Source organism: Balaenoptera physalus, assembly GCF_965194825.1.
Source record: "Balaenoptera physalus genome assembly, chromosome: 11".
NCBI lineage: Eukaryota > Metazoa > Chordata > Mammalia > Artiodactyla > Balaenopteridae > Balaenoptera > Balaenoptera physalus.
The window spans coordinates 10,002,805-10,019,337 of NC_138896.1; the positions used below are offsets into that span (position 1 = coordinate 10,002,805).

At 43.3% G+C, this 16,533-nt stretch overlaps 1 protein-coding gene across 3 annotated transcripts in view; it reads left to right on the forward strand.

Annotated features, from left to right (window-relative positions):
- Window positions 1–16,533, forward strand: part of PHACTR1 (phosphatase and actin regulator 1) — a 545,181-nt gene that overhangs the window by 239,987 nt on the left and 288,661 nt on the right. The window contains exon 1 of one of the 3 annotated variants that reach the window (XM_082413299.1): window positions 1,792–9,476. The exons of the other annotated variants lie outside the window; for them this stretch is intronic. The gene's annotated coding sequence lies outside the window, so the exon portion shown is untranslated. Of the gene's footprint in view, window positions 1–1,791; window positions 9,477–16,533 lie in introns of those variants that run through there. 3 annotated transcript variants of the gene reach the window in all.

Consider the following 16,533-nt stretch of genomic DNA (forward strand, 5'->3'; position numbering starts at 1 on the left):
CATTAGCATGAAGGCTGAGAAATGCAGTTGTACAGATTATGGGTTGAAGGGAACATGTCTAAATAGAAGAAAGTGTGATTAAAGGAAAAGGGGGTATATTCTCGCCAGCTCTAAGGCCTTAGAAACAAAACCCGTCGTAATGATTAGAATAGAGTTAGTGGTGGTGATGAGGGTAATGACAAACAGTCTCTAAGATGTGTGTCTGCTCGGTGCCAGTCATGATACTAAGAACTTAACATGAACCACCTCATTTACCCTGACAATAATCCTATGACCTAGGCATTATTAGTATTATTTTATTTTTATGCCTGCGTCGGGTCTTAGCCGTGGCATGCAGGATCTTTTGTTGCAGTGCATGGGCTCTGCATTGTGGCGTGCGGGTTTTGTCTCTCTAGTTGAGGCGCACGGGCTCAGTAGTTGTGGCGCACAGGCTTCGCTGCCCCTAGGCATGTGGGATCTTAGTTCCCCGACCAGGGATCGACCCCGCATCCTCTGCATTGGAAAGCAGATTCTTTACCACTGGACCACCAGGGAAGTCCCTAGGCATTATTTTTATCACCTTTTTAGACATGTGGACTTGTTAAGGGTCACAAGCTGAAGTAGTAGGGTCAATTTAAACCCTGGCTATCCCCAGTTCCCAGGTCTGATCCTTGAACCCTATGTTACGTTGCTCTAGGAGAGTGTAACGGAGGCCATGATTCTCTTCCAATCATGGTTGTTTTTTGGGGTTTCTTTTTCTTTGGTTTTTTTGGCTGCACCACGTGGCATGTGGGATCCTAGCTCCCCGACCAGGGATTGAACCCGCACTCCCTGCAGTGGAAACGTGCAGTCTTAACCGCTGTACTGCTGGGGATGTTCCCCAGTTGGGTTTTGTTGTGTGTTATCATCTACATTCTATCAACATGGATCGATAGTTCAGGAAGGGCTCAGATGTGTGAATTTTGGCTCCGGTCTCTCTTGAGGTTGCCGTCAGTCAGTGATGTGGGATTGGGGGAGAGGCTGGGGCTTCTGGAAATTCTCTCTATGGTCTCTGCACATGGGCCAGGTTGGGCTTCCTCATAGCATGGTGACCCCAATGCAGTCACCTGCTTACCTGCCAGCTGAAGGCTTCAAGAGCAAGTATTCCAGCTAATAAGGTGGAAGCTGCATTGCCTTTTATGACCTAGCCTCTGTGGTCCCACAGAAAGGCTCCTACTGCACAGGCTACAAGCACGATCCAAGCACCCCTCCCCTCCCCCAGATTCAGAGGGAGAAGAATTCGATCCCACCACTTGACAGGGGAGTGGTGAGATTCTAGACCAGTATGTGGGATGGGAGATATAGTTGTGTCCATCTGTGGAAAATATAATCTGCAGCATGGAGATCTGGGGCCGGGGCGGGGGGGCGGGGGTGTAAGAGGGAAGACACACACACGTGGTTTTTACCCTTCGCTGGAGGTTTCATTTAACTTCCACCAAAGAACTTTACAGAAGGAACACGGCAGTCTCTTTACACTTTAGACATGAAGAATGGAGGCTCTACCCACCTGGCTGGTTCATTCTGCACCTGCTCTCCACCAGGCCACCTGATATATGCATTACAGACGTCACCCCAGACTCCCACCCAGTTTATTATCATTAGTATCTCATACGGGAAGAACAGAGGCTAATTAATTTGCCTCCAGTGAGCAGAGGGCAGGCCTAGAGTTCAATCCCAGAGCTCTCTCCACCACATTCTCCGCCTTTCAAAACCTCACTCGCCCCATTTTTAAGGCCACTGTGTGTCCCCTCTCCCCTCTTGTGTCTTTCTCCCCTCTTGTGTCTTTCTTGTGTCTTAGTCCTTTTTGGACACAGGTCATCACATAAATTCCACACGGTGCTTTGGAGAGAATTAAAGGGTATTTATCTTGTAGAAAGAAAAGGAAACTGCCTACCCCTCTGGGAAACTGCTTTTTTCTCTTGTTCTCACAAAGTAGAGCTGTCACATGGACACTATGCTGAGCTGGCCAAAAAGCAATTTGAAAGATGGCTTCTGAGATTGGCAGTCGCCTTGACTTGGCAGGGAGTGAGGTATTAACTGCTCTTTTATAGATTATGCCTGAGGCCTGAGATCTTCTTCCTGTCAGGCTCTGTCTTCCTTCTGGGAAGCTCTGTGTGAAGCAGCCCCCTTAGCTGTGAACAAGAATCTTTTGACATGCTACCTCTCTTATTTATGGTATTGCAGGTCTTCCGAGAGAACAGAAACAGGCTGGTCTAAGTTTAGCAACCTGGTGAGCTTAATGTGACTTTGGCAAGAAGATCTCAATACAAAGAGTCTTAGTTAGTTGGCCAAGAATAGCAAGGGACAAAATAAGCTCGTTTAAAAAATAATAAATGGAAAGAGAGAGAAAACGAGAAGAGGTGGGGGAGGAAAGACGAAAATAAAGAAGGAAGAAGGGAGGGATGGACGGAAGGAAGGAAGGAAGGAAAGAGGGAGGGAGGGAGGGAAGGAAGGAAGACAGAGGTCATGGAATTCGATAAATTCACCATCTTAATATGTGCCAACAGCAAACTGAGTAGAAAGAAGGTGTGGTGAGATAGCAGAAGAGGGGTTCACACAGGCACTGTCATCATTTGAGCCCCCTAATGGCATCTCCAATGCTTTATTATTATCATGTAATATCTAATAATATGTAATACTAAGAGTAAACATTGTCCATCAGTTAACACTTTCACTGTGTCAGAGTGATTATAGACATGATCTCGTGTAACACCCACAGTAACCCACAATATTGCCATCCCTTTTTACAGATGAGGAAACTGAGGCCCACAGGGCAAGTACTTTGCTCAGCAGTTAGCCCCGCTCTGGGCAACGTATTGTAAATCCGCCAGGTGGTGACCAAGGGCTGGTCCCTGAGGGCACAGAGAGCATGTCCAGGCTTGAGTCAAAGAGAGAGTTAAATTTTCTCAACTTAGCCGCTCTTCTAGCTCCCCCCCACCACCAACCGCCAGACCTTCCAGGGCAACCCCTCCTCCAAGCCTGAGGCCGTCCCAGGCTCCAGAGTCTCCAGAAACCGCCTCAGTAAGAGGTTTTCTGTTGACACTAAGGCCATTATGCTGTGTCTGTGGGTGGAAATACGTATTTATTATTCGAAGCATTAAGTGTGTTTTCCCTTCATTTCATTTAAACGAGAATTTATTAATCCCTGAGTACATGCCGTTTATTTAGTGGTGTTGTGGAAACAAAGTGGAGAAAGCAATTAATAAATTTGAGCAACTGACAACCTAGCAGGAAAACAACTTGTACATCAAGCCAGAAGCCAGTGAGCACGGTCCCTGGGCACCCATGGGCAAGCCATTCTCTGGTCCCTACACTTTTTTAAAAATAGATTTTATTTTTTAGAGCAGTTTTGGCTCACAGCAAAATTGAACAGAAAGTACAGAGAGTTCCCGTATACCCTACCCCCCACCCATGCACTGGCCTCCCCCGCTGTCAGCTTCAGGCACCAGAGTGCTACATGTGTTACAACTGAAGCATGTACACTGACACATTACTACAAGGACGACCCTGACACTCTCTATCACCCAAAGTCCTTAGGTTACATAAGGTTTCATCCTTGGTGCCGTCCATTCAATGAGTTGGGACAAATGTATAATGACATACATTATCGTATCATATAGAGTAGCTTCATTGCCCTAAAAATCTCTCTGTGCTCCACTTATCCCTCCCGTCCTCCCAACTCCTGGCAACCACTGATCTTTTTACTGTCAACATTGTTTTGCCTTTCCCAGAATGTCATATACTTGGAATCATGCCTTATGGAGCCTTTTCGGATTGACTTCTTTCACTTAGTAATGGACGTTTAAGGTTCCTCTGTGTCTTTTCATGGCTTCATAGCTCATTCTTTTTAACGTGAATAATATTCCACTGCCTGGGTGCACCACAGTTTATTCATTCACCTGCTGAAGGACATCTTGGTTGCTTTCAAGTTTTGACAATTACGAATAAAGTTACTCTAAACATCTGTGTGCAGGTTTTTGAGTGGATATAAGTTTTCAGTCCATTTGGGCAAATGCCAAGGAGTGTAATTGCTGGATTGCAAGGCAAGAGTATGTTTAGTTTTGAAAGAAACCACCAAACTGTCTTCCAAAGTGACTGTACTGTTTCGCATTCCCACCAGCAATGAGTGAGCGTTCCTGTTGCTCCATATCCTCATCAGCATTTGGTGTCGATCCCCCTACTTTTTAAAGCACGACTAAACTGAATTATGTGGAAATGACTCAAGAGCCAGATATAAACCCCAAAATGACTCTGAGCAACAAAACTAAATGTCACATCCTGTGATATCGATGGGGCAGGGTTTCTCATGCCCTTACTCAAAGCCACCATACTCTTATTCTGCACAAAATATTATTAACTTAGGTTTTCTGTTTTCTCAGCCCACTAAGAATTGGAAGCATTGAAGAGATGGAGAGACTAAAACTGTAAAACAAGACACATGCAATAGCCTGTTGACAAATGAGTTAACAATCAAGTATGCAATCTTGCGTTCTTTAGAAGCATACCTGCATATCTACTTGTCATAACTGGTGTTTCTAAGAATGACCTTAAAACACCTGTTGAAAGAATGAAATGGCATTCAAGATAACACAGCTATTAAAAATCGAGGCTAAGTTCCTACCTTGTAGATTTGTTGTTGGAATTAAATGAAATTTATGTAAAATGCTTAACACAGTGTCTGGTACACAGTAGTACAAATAAATATTGGCTGCTATGTAATGATGGTGATGATGTACCATGTGGTTAGACAATTAGAAGAAGGAGAAATGGGAAGAAAAGAGTATTGGAATTCCTTAGGCATTTATTGAGATCCTGTTATGTCCCAAGGTGAATTCAAAAGTAAGTGGTATGTGGTTCCCCTTCTAGAGGAAATCTTTGTCTAGCATAGCATATAATTATAATAGAATGTGATAAATGTTATAACACATCTATTTATAAAAGTGCCATGATAACACAGATGAGTTGGCTGTTAATTTTGCAAGATCAAGGAAAGCTACAGTAAATATTGGAGCTAGGCTGGATGGATTTTGCTGTTTGGTGAGGGGTAGTCATTTTAAGGAAGGACATTCCAGGCAGAAGGAACAGACTTTAAACAAAGTCATGGAGTCATGGAAATCATGGCACAGTCAAGAATGTAGACCTGGGTAAAATCAAAGAATGGTTAGCCAGGAGATGGACCAGAAAGTTCCCAGAAGGCCAGTTGATGATTGCCTTATATCGTGACAAGGAGTATGGATTTTATTTGAAAGTTAGCAGGTTGCTATTAAAGGCTTTAAGCTGAGAAGCTCCATAATTTTTTTTTTTAATACTTATTTTGGCTGTGCCAGGTCTTATTTGCGGCACGCGGGATCTTTGTTGCAGCATGCGGACTTCTTAGTTTTGGCATGCATGCTGGATCTAGTTACCTGAACAGGGATCGACCCCGGGCCCTCCTGCATTGGCAGCGTGGAGTCTTACCCACTGAACCACCAGGGAAGTCCTGAGAAGCTCCATGATTAATGTCTGCTTTCAGTGCATGTTCACGCTGAAGGCAGGATAGAATATGAACTTGAATGGGTGGAGAGTGGAGGCAGGGAGACCGGGCACGAGTTCTTGGGTTCATCTAGATTATCACAGAGGTCCTCGGACTTGAAAAAAGGTGAGGGGCTGAGAGAAGAGGACAGAGAGAGGGGGTACATAGAAAGGACAGTCAGCATGACTCTGAGGTCCCTAACTTGGGCGATTGGGACAACCCAAGGAAGGAACTTTTTATAAACCTGAGGTTTATTTTTTTAATCTTCACGATCCTCTGGTGGCACGAAAGAAGCTGAATCTTTAATACTATTTCAATTCCAAGCTTATTTGATATTTTCTTGCTCCACCCAAGAGAACACCACTTGAATTATGCCATAAAGCTAGAACCAAATGAATGCAATTCATTTTTCTAAAAGTTCCAAGTAGAGATAGACAAATGTGTACTCACAGAACAAATTTCAAGCCAAAATGACCGAATATAGCGTGAAGCTGGGCCATCTAATGTGGTAGCCACTGGCCCCTTGTGGCCATTGAACACTTGAGATGTAGCTACTCTTAGATGTGATGTGAGTGTAAAACACATACAATTCATATCAGATTTCAGAGATTTAGTATGAAGAAAAGAATATAAAATATTCTGTTAATAATTTTATATTATTACATGTTGAAACAATATTTTTTTAAGATTTTAAAAATTTTAATTAATTAATTAATTAATATATTTTTGGCTGCGTTGGGTCTTCGTTGCTGTGCGTGGGCTTTCTCTAGTTGCGGCGAGCGGGGGCTACTCTCCGTTGCGGTGCACGGGCTTCTCATTGCGGTGGCTTCTCTTGTTGCAGAGCACAGGCTGTAGGTGCGCGGGCTTCAGTACTTGTGGTACATGGGGTCAGTAGTTGTGGCTCGTGGGCTCTAGAGCGCAGGCTCAGTAGTTGTGGCGCACGTGCTTATTTGCTCTGCGGCATGTGGGATTTTCCTGGACCAGGGCTCGAACCCGTGTCCCCTGCATTGGCAGGCAGATTCTTAACCACTGCGCCACCAGGGAAGTCTGAAACAATATTTTGAATATACTGGATTTGAGGTAGGAGTTAGATGGGCCCCTGGGCTGGACAGCTGGTGTTTGTCAAGCAGATATATTACCAAAATTAATTTCACCAGTTTTTTTTTCTTTTTTAACGCAACAGCTAGAAAATTTTAAATTACATACGTGGTTCATACTGTATTTCTGTTGGACAACACTGGTCTAGGAAATTTGATTTTTGCAGTGTCAATATTGAAGGACTATATGCAGACCAAAGGTATATTTTGCGTTATTGCTTTTCTTCCCATTACTAGTATGGGTCTCACTGTTGTGGTCCAAACGTGGGTTGGAAAAGAATTTCCAGACTCTAGGCAGAATGTAAAGAAGATAGAATTTATTAGAGGGAAGGGTCCCTGTCAGAACAGCAGGCCGACTTCTTAGTAGTCTGGGAGAGTCGAGCCTGAACATGTGCTATTGATCAGTTTTTATAGCCAGAAAACAAAGGAATGGTCCGAGGTGAAAATTTCGTTTACTGATTGGTGGAGGCACATATACCTTCCTTCTATAGGGTGGGAGTGGGACAGGGCAGATGCCTTTCCTTATTTGGGACAGGTCCCGTCACCCAGGTGGGCTCAGGAATTTTGTAACCATCATAACATGGTGGGGAGTCCGGTAGGGGGTGTGACGCTGACACTTTTTCAGGCAGGGTTGTCCTTTGTCCTTGGAACACCACACTCACCACCTGATGTTTTCTAATATTTTACTATATAGCCTTATTCTCATTAAGAAAGAAGTAGTTACCATAGCAACTGCCACAATACATTGTATTTACCACACCTGGAGAGAGAGGTATAAACAGACATCAATCTGTCATTCAGGTTTACACATTCATGTGTTTCTGTTTTTGTTTTTTCCTGTGTATCTTGGTCTTCCTTTGTAAAACAGAGCTCTGAGAGTAGGAAACTTGACTTCTAATTCTCACCTATATTACTGGCTTTCTTTGGGTCTGGACAAAGAGAGTAATAATTATCCCATGCCCACTTCAGAGGGATATGTGGATAGATAGTTACAAAGTATTTTGCAAGCTATTTGAGCACAGTATCAGTGTGATGTCACACAGTTTAATATAGCAATGGTATCTACTGTTAGTACACTGGTGGAGTCTGGCAGGAAAGACAAGGTAATTTCCTTGGGTGGATGTGAGTGAGGAAATGCAGAAGGGAGAAAAGAGATCAGACCAGGAAAAACCTAAAGAAGGTGACCAATGTTAGCATTTGTTCCCCTAGACTTGAACAGTCCTTTTGGAGTATATCCCATATTCAGCAATGTCTCCACTGGCTGGGAGGAGACTGGGAGCCCAGATCCTCCAAGGCACACAGTTCATCTGGCTTTGACATGGAAAGAGCAAGCAGGTTGGAGTTTTTTAATGTTGATTATTTCATGATGCTTTCAATGTTATGCTCATTTATGCCACCTAAATTTCTCAAAGATCTCATTCGTGGGTCAATTCTGTTTTGACATACTTGCTCCTCAATATATATCATCTGAACAGAGATGACAGATGCTAAGAAAGGGAAAATGGGACTGAAATAATTTTTTTAGTTTCACCCAAGACAAGTGCTGTCTCCAAAATATCCATCTAGATTGGCCTTAAGGATTTCCACATTGTTGATAGTAGAGAATGGGGTTTGGCCATTAAGTGGTGTTTGCATAGCAAGCATGCAATTTTCAGTTGGATGTTATGCTTATTTGAGGTGGCTGGAGGAGGGTTTAGGAAGATCAAGGTCAGGGCAGGGGGTTGGCTAAAGACCTCTCAACCCAATCTACCCCTTTGACATTTCACGGAACTTAGATACTGTGGCTAAAGTAATAAACATTCTAGGTTTCGGATTTCATCTGCACAGGTGCTATAAATCTACTTGAGGCTTTTCAACTGATGATGCATTCTGTCATTTGCAAACCCACTCACTGATTTACCTAAATCTACAGACAGCCGTCCTAAACGAAAATCAAGAAAACTGCTACAGTTACATCTTGAGATGTTACATCTTGAGAAATCCCTGCTAACTCAGCATTGGCATTTAGGAAGTCCTCTGCCGGAGAAAAATCAAACCAAAGGGAAATAAAAATACACTGCAAAAATGGAGCAGCTCCACTAAAATTTCTTCTCTTTTTAAACATTTTTTTTGATGTGGACCATTTTTAAAGTCTTTATTTAATTTGTTACAATATTGCTTCTGGTTTTTTTATGGGTTTTTTTTTGGTTTTTTGGCTGCCGGGCATGTGGGATCTTAGCTCCCCGACCAGGGATCGAACCGACAGCCCCTGCATTGGAAGGCAAAGTCTTAACCACTGGACTGCCAGGGAAAGTCCGTCCACTGAAGTTTCAAGAAAGATTAATTTTCATTGTTTGGTGTTTTGAGTGCCTCTCCCTCCACGCCGAGGAAGCGGGGGAGGGGAGATAGATGGGGGAGGGGAGTGTGGTTTTCTGATCAGAACTCAAATAGCACAGTTTGAATTATATAATGGAGCTGCTATGAGTCAGGTGACAGGCTCACTGAGTAATTCCCTGCAGAAGGAGACAAACTGCATGTTAAAAAGCTCAACAAATACTCAAAAAAAAAAAAAAAAAAAAAAAAAAAAAAAAAAGCCCAGGCCGTGAGTTCCAGACTTGCAAGCTGCAGTTTCCTCTGAATTCTCTCCGGGCTGAAACAGCTGGGCGGGCTGGCTGAGTCCCAGGACTCATAGAGGCTGCGGAGAGGCAAAGCGGAGTGCAGGTCGGGGGTCTGGCCTGGGTTCCCGGGTTACTTTCTGTTTCATTTAGACATGTGCCCTGTTTCTGAAACTGGTGGCTTCCAATGTCAAGGAAAACGCAGGACCCCTTGGAGGCTCCAGCCAGGCTTTTAAGAACCGGGGCTTTGTAAAGGTAAGAAGCTATCCGCGTCCTGCCGGCTGGGGGTTGCCGCCTTGGAGGGGTCTGGGTGCGAGCAGGGGACGCCAGGACTCTGCCAACTTGTTCTGGGATCTGAACGAGGCTGGAGAAACCTTCTGCGGAGGGGTTTTAAGGTTAGGAAAGGGATACGATGGACCCTTCCCGCCTGGATGGGTGGCCCCCCAGTCCTTGGTGACTTGAATTGACCCCCAACTCCTGTCTGCGCTCTTCCCTTCCCCAGTTCCATCCCATGAGGGAGTTGCTCTCCTGTCGGGGAACTGGCATGGGCTGGCCCGGGGCTGGGAGGGAAGGAGAAGGGGCTACCCGGCACGGAGAGGCTGTCTGAGCGTGTGTAGCATGTGCATTTCAGAGCCTGACACTTGAGATTTGTTGCTCAGGTTAAGAAAGCGTCGTTTTTGGGGGAGCCAGCGAGCAGAGGCAGGGGAGGGTGCCTGTGTGAGCAGAGAGCTTTGGGAAACCTGTGAGGTAGGCATTTGAGGCTTAAAGCATTGCACTGCTGTTTGTGTGCTTGTCAGTTGGATTTTATATTGGTTTTGTATTTTGTTCAGTTTGGGGACTTTTCCCTTTTTGGAGCTGCCACTATCAATTGATTTGGTTTTTCAGTCCTCGGACTTGCTTCACTGGATGTCTTGAAACCCACTGGTGCCCTTGTAGCCGTCTGGAAGTCAGAGATCGATTAGGAAACTGGTGCTATTTTTTCAGATCGGGGAGATTCACTTGCAAATCTCACTGCCATGGAGACTTGCTGGGAGTCCTGAACGCCTGCGGAGGCCGCCAGCGCTTAGGAACCTAGGGAAGTTACTGACTTAAAGAGACAGGAGAGGGAAAATTGAATGGGCAATTGTTAATTCCCGGAAGGTGGGTGCAGGGAGAAGTTGTCAAGGATCAAAAAGAAAGATGACTGGGAAAATGAAAGGATAAGTAAAGGAATGGGTTTGGTGGGATCCCAGCTGGGGCTGTGGCATTTTGAGGTTTGCAACATGGGGATAAAAATCAATAAGCAAACTGATAACAGCACACTTGGCATGAATAAGATTCTTTTTTTTTTTTTTTTTTTCTACTGGGTCCTAGAGAACCTGAGAAATAGGCAGGCCGTGAGTTTGGAAGAGTTCTTTTTTTTTTTTTTTAACCTCTTTATTGGAGTATAACTGCTTTACAGTGGTGTTTTAGTTTCTGCTGTATAACAAAGTGAATCAGCTATACGTATACTTATATCCCTATATCCACTCCCTCTGGTGTCTCCCTCCCACCCTCCCTATCCCACCCCTCTAGGTGGTCACAAAGCACCAAGCTGATCTCCCTGTGCTATGCGGCTGCTTCCCACTAGCTATCTATTTTACATTTGGTAGTGTATATAAGTCCATGCTACTCTCTCACTTCATCCCAGCTTACCCTTCCCCCTCCCCATGTCCTCAAGTCCATTCTCTACGTCTGCATCTTTATTCCTGTCCTGCCCCTAGGTTCTTCAGAACCTTTTTTTTTTTTTTAGATTCCATATATATGTGTTAGCATGTGCTATTTGTTTTTCTCTTTCTGACTTACTTCACTCTGTATGACAGAGTCTAGGCTGGAGAGGATGTGAAGAAAAGGGAACCCTCTTGCACTGTTGGTGGGAATGTAAATTGATAGAGTCGCTATGGAGAACAGTATGGAGGTTCCTTAAAAAACTAAAAATAGAACTACCATATGACCCAGCAGTCTCACTACTGGGCATATACCCTGAGAAAACCATAATTCAAAAAGAGTCATGTAGCACAATGTTCATTGCAGCTCTATTTACAATAGCAACCTAAGTGTCCATCGACAGACGAATGGATAAAGAAGATGTGGCACATATATACAATGGAATATTACTCAGCCATAAAAGGAAACGAAATTCAGTTATTTGTAATGAGGTGGATGGAAGAGTTCATTTCTAATTGCTATTCTTCTCGACCACAGAAGGTGCTCTAAACAAAATATGAGGATGTTAGAACCAGAGGGAAAATGTGCTTAGAATGATGCCTACAAAGATGTTTTCAAGTTTCTGCTGCCCTTCCCTTCCCTTCTTTCCCATCCTACTCCCAGTTTTGGGCAAATTATGTGATTTGAATGTGTCTAATATAAACAACTCCTTAGACTGATACAGTTATCACTGCGAGAGGATATTTGGGTACTGGAATAAAAATGATCTTGAGTCAGTGGTTGTTAAATCTTTTAGATCATGGACCATATTTGGGAGTTGAAGAAACTGAGCTGACGGTGAATTTCTAGAGTCCTCTCTCTACTGTGGCCCTGACACCCCCATCTTCTGATGCTCAACAAACAAAACTAAACAATGACAGCAAAGCCAAAAGGCATAGAATAACGAGGTTTCTAATTAAAGCCCACTTTTGAAATATCGATAGCATAAAATTATAAATATTCATAATATAAGAAAACAGTTTATGGAGCCCCTTTTGCAAGCCATGGTCGTCCCTCAAGAAAGCACCGCTTAAATAATTAATGTCAGCACAGTGAGTTCCTTTTATCCAGATTTCTATCTGTTGAAACTTGCTGGAAATCTGCGTTTCTGCACTTCAATAATATAATGAGGATGGAAATTCATAACGGTAACCTCCAGACACCACAAGATCCATCAGTGCTTTCTAAATCACAGAAGAGTACAGGATGCCCTGAACACTTTTAGTGTTGAGTGAACTTTCTTCCTCTCGAATTCTCTAAAATTTGGTAATCTGCTTAAATTGTGGTGCCCACATTTTTCACACCAAGACCCAGGACTTGTGGTTTCACGGAGGATTTTTACGTTACTTTCAGTGTGAGGGACAGTTTGGGAAATGCGGTGCAGATGCCAGGTTGCAGTTTAGATGTCCATTTCGGGGACAGTTCAATAGTTTATGGGACAACTGGTCAGAAGGTATGAAATTGAGAAGCTCTTGAAAATCCAGTTCTCATAGAAATATAGATGCTTTGGTTAAGAGCGTAAGTTTTTTGGTGTTCCAATTGACTTGGGTTCGAATTCCAATTCTGCCACCTATTCAGTGAGTGACATTGGGGAAGTTTCATGACCTTTCTAAGGCTCAGTTTCTTCCTCTGTAAAATTGGATAGCGATAGTACTTACCTCAGAGGTTGTATGGGGGTAAATAAAATACCGTGTGAATACGACAGCACCTAGTATGGTATCTGGCACTATTAGTGTCTAATAATCAGTATCTGCTGTTACTATTGTTATCACTTATGGTACCTTTTGATATGTCAGAGACAAAGCATATACTGTGCAACTTTATTTATTTATTTATTTATGACATCTTTATTGGAGTATAATTGCTTCACAGTGTTGTGTTAGTTTCTGCTGTACAACCAAGTGAATCAGCTATATGTATACATATATCCCCATATCCTTTCCCTCTTGTGTCTCCCTCCCACCCTCCCTATCCCACCCCTTTAGGTGGACACAAAGCACCGATCTGATCTCCCCGTGCTATGAGGCTGCTTCCCACTAGCTAGCTATTTGATATTTGCTAGTGTATGTAAGTCAGTGCTCCTCTCTCACTTCATCCCCGCCTCCCCTTTGCTGTGCAACTTTAGATCAACATTCGTGATCCTCAGAATGTTCTGGAATTAAGTCATTAGCACGTCTATTCCTCTATATGAGGAGACATTGTTATCCCCATGTTTTACACAGAAGAATCCATTGAAGTAGCTTAAGGCACACAGGACATCAGTGGCAGCATCAGATGGGGGATATTGGTCCCCAGACTCTGTGCCCTACCCCTGGATCACACCACTCCTGATGGTCCTGCTGGGGGTCCACATCAGGGGTGGTTTAACAAGGGCAAGGTAGCCCTTGTCTCTAGAAAGCCTCAGATAACCTTCCCAGGGAAGTATTGTAGTTTGGTGCTGAAGGCTTGGTTTTCCCTGCTTCAGCCCTGCTATTAGTTGTGGCTCTGACCTTTTCTCCTCCTGAACTTGCTGAGTGCAGAGTCCCTACTGGTGTCTCCTATTTGGCCAGCTCATGCCGATGGGTGGTAGTGACCATGAGTACCCAGTTCCAAGTGTCCACTGGGGACAGTACAGAATCTGCTACCCTTGTTCAAGCCCTTAAAGACTGTGTTTCTATTTTCTCTTTGCAGACTTCTAACATAGGGATTTAATGCCTCCCATAAAACTTCCCAGCACATACTCTAAAGTCCAAAGATAGTCATGTAATTAATCTAAAGGGTAAAGATGTCAAACGACCTTTACTTTTGCATACCATAGGTATTCAGCTTCCTGTAAAATTCAGAATCCACTGGTACAAGGAAGGGGTTAAGAGAAGGGATTTCATAAAAGGTCCTCTAGGTATCTCCTGGGTTTCTCAAGGAAACTAACTGAATAAAAAATCCCGTTTGGGATAGGTCATAAAATGGCAGAGTGAAGAATAGCGTAGAGTGACTTCTTCTAAGAAACCTACCGCAAAGACAACACCAATGTCTAAAATTAAGAGAAACAGAAACAAATCCAGTAGAATTACAGAAAAATAAGATTCTAGATTCAAAAATAACAAAGCAAATTTTGAAATGTAAAAACACCCCGAACTTGGAAATATTATAATGCTAAGGAAAAAGGAAAAAAAAGAGTGGAACGTGAGAGAAACAGCGGAGAGAGTGGGAATGAAAGAATTGGTTGTGAGTTCAGTCCTGGGCAAATCACTCAGTTGAATCTGTTTCCTCATTTATAAAATGATGACAATTCCTACCCTACACCCAAGGCTACTGAGAGGAACAGACGAGATACTGTGTCAAAACTAGAGAGATGACAGACCCTTAGAACATTCCCCTCCACAATGCTGAGAACTTGAACTCCATCTGGCCCTAACAGGCAGGTGTCCATAACTATACAGTAGTAAGGAAAATTGACCCAAAAGGAAAGAATGTGTGTGTTACTAAGAAACAGAATTTTCTTCTTAATAATGCAGAAGAAAATCACTTTGGATAATCCATAGCTAATGAATAACCAATTACTATTATACTAGGGCTTCCGTAACAAAATACCACTAGCTGGGGTGGCTTAAACAACAAAAATTAATTTTCTCACATCTCTGGAGGCTGGAAGTCCAAGATCAAGATGTTGGAAGAGTTGATGTCTGCTGAAGCCTCTCTTGAGGATGGCCACCTTCTTTCTGTGTCCTCATGGCTTTTCCTCTGTGTGTGCACATCCATATGTCTTTTCCTCTTCTTATAAGGACACCAGTCCTATTGGATTTGGACCCCATCCATATGACCTCATTTAACTTTGATTATCTCTTTCTAGGCTCTATCCCCAAATACAGTCACATTCTGAGGTACTGGGGGTTAGGGCTTCAACTTATGAATTTGGGGGAAACACAGTTCATCCTATAACAGCTATTAATTAAAAGGTATATTCTTATTCTAGGAATTTAGAAGGTTTATAAAAGAAAATGGCATCTGTCTAAAGGAAAATGATATCTCTGAATAACCGTAGGGAGACCATGCCTTGGAAGGTAGCCTGGTAGACCTGGGCCAAGATTCAGGAGAAACTTGACTTTCAGGTATATTTCAACTAAGAGGGAAAGTGAGGACCTTGTGTTTTTCACTTCCACCTGGGTGTTCTGTCAAAGAACTAGCAGATTGTCCCTAGCAAGGTTGCATCTCTATGGTGAAAGCTGTTCTTGGAGGATGGATTTAACATTGTTTGGGATTAGATGCTCCTCTGAGGTCAAAAGGATTATGGCATTTCATGGGCTAGTTTCCCACTTCCTTTCAATATTCCGTCTCTTAAAGGAAGTCAAAAATTGATCCTACCACCCGGGTTCCTGCCATGCTCAGCGTGGTCATGCATACTTTCCACAATTTCCTCAGTCAGTCCCCAACTTTCCCAGTTCCCATTCAGTAGGAACCATGATATTCAGTGATATGGTTACCTGAACTACACACACACACACGTACACACACGTGCACACACGCACCTTTATTTATTCCACGAACAGAATTTGTGAATAGAGAGGAAGATGATTTGTAAGTGATACGTACACATCACTTTCTTCCTAAATTTCAGATCTTTGATTTCAGAGAAAGGGATATGGGGCCCAGCTCGTGGCTGAGATGACCCCACAAATATGGGAAGTGAGGGGAGCTGATGCCTATTCTAAATTCACAGGCGTGAAAAGGCATGAAGGAGAGAGTGGTGTCAGGGGAGGAGCAGGTGATTCGCAGGTGTACACGGATAAGGGTGGCGTCCCCCCTGCCTTCCTCTCCCCCTCCCCACTCGCAGCTGCCCCTTTAGTTGGACCATTTGCATCCTCTGGTGGGGCACATTGTAGCTCCCTGTTAGCAGTGTGGGTGCTAGAGCCACACAGGGCACATGAGGACATCATGCAAGCAAGGCACGTACCTTGATTTTCCTTTTTAAACAACTGATGGTGGTGAAAAATTATACTGGGAGGAACAAAGAAGCACATATTTAGTAACTTGTAAAAACCCCATTGTGTCCTTTTTCCTTAAAAATAAGGTGTGCTTCCAATGCCCAAGAGGAAAGAATCAGTTCCCCAAGCATCATGGTCATACCTCCGGATCCTTCCCGGTACCGTTTCAGCACAAACAAGAACTCACTCCATTACTAGTAGCTTTCCTCTTTCACCAGGATCCATTCCAGAGGCAGGGGAAGTAATGGGTTAGTGCACCAAATCAGTCTGCCCAACTTTCAAACTATTTGGATGCAATGTGCTCTCTAAGTGTCAAGTACTCTCGTTTGGGTTATTAGAAAGGAACTGTTGAAAGGAACTATGATGTAATTCAGAATATATCAGTGCCTGTATTATTTAGCCCTGATTTTAAGGTTCATGACTTGCCAGAAAAAGGACCTAAAGGCTAAAAAGGATAAGGATGCAAACTCAGGAACAAACCATCAGATTTTAAGAAAACCAGTATTGGTTCCCTTTGGCTTTCATGTAAATTAATAACATAGATTAGGAACTCTTATTTAAGTTGGTTTGTTCATATGTAGACTTTCTCAAATAAAAATGTGTTTGGTAAAGCACAAAATAAAACA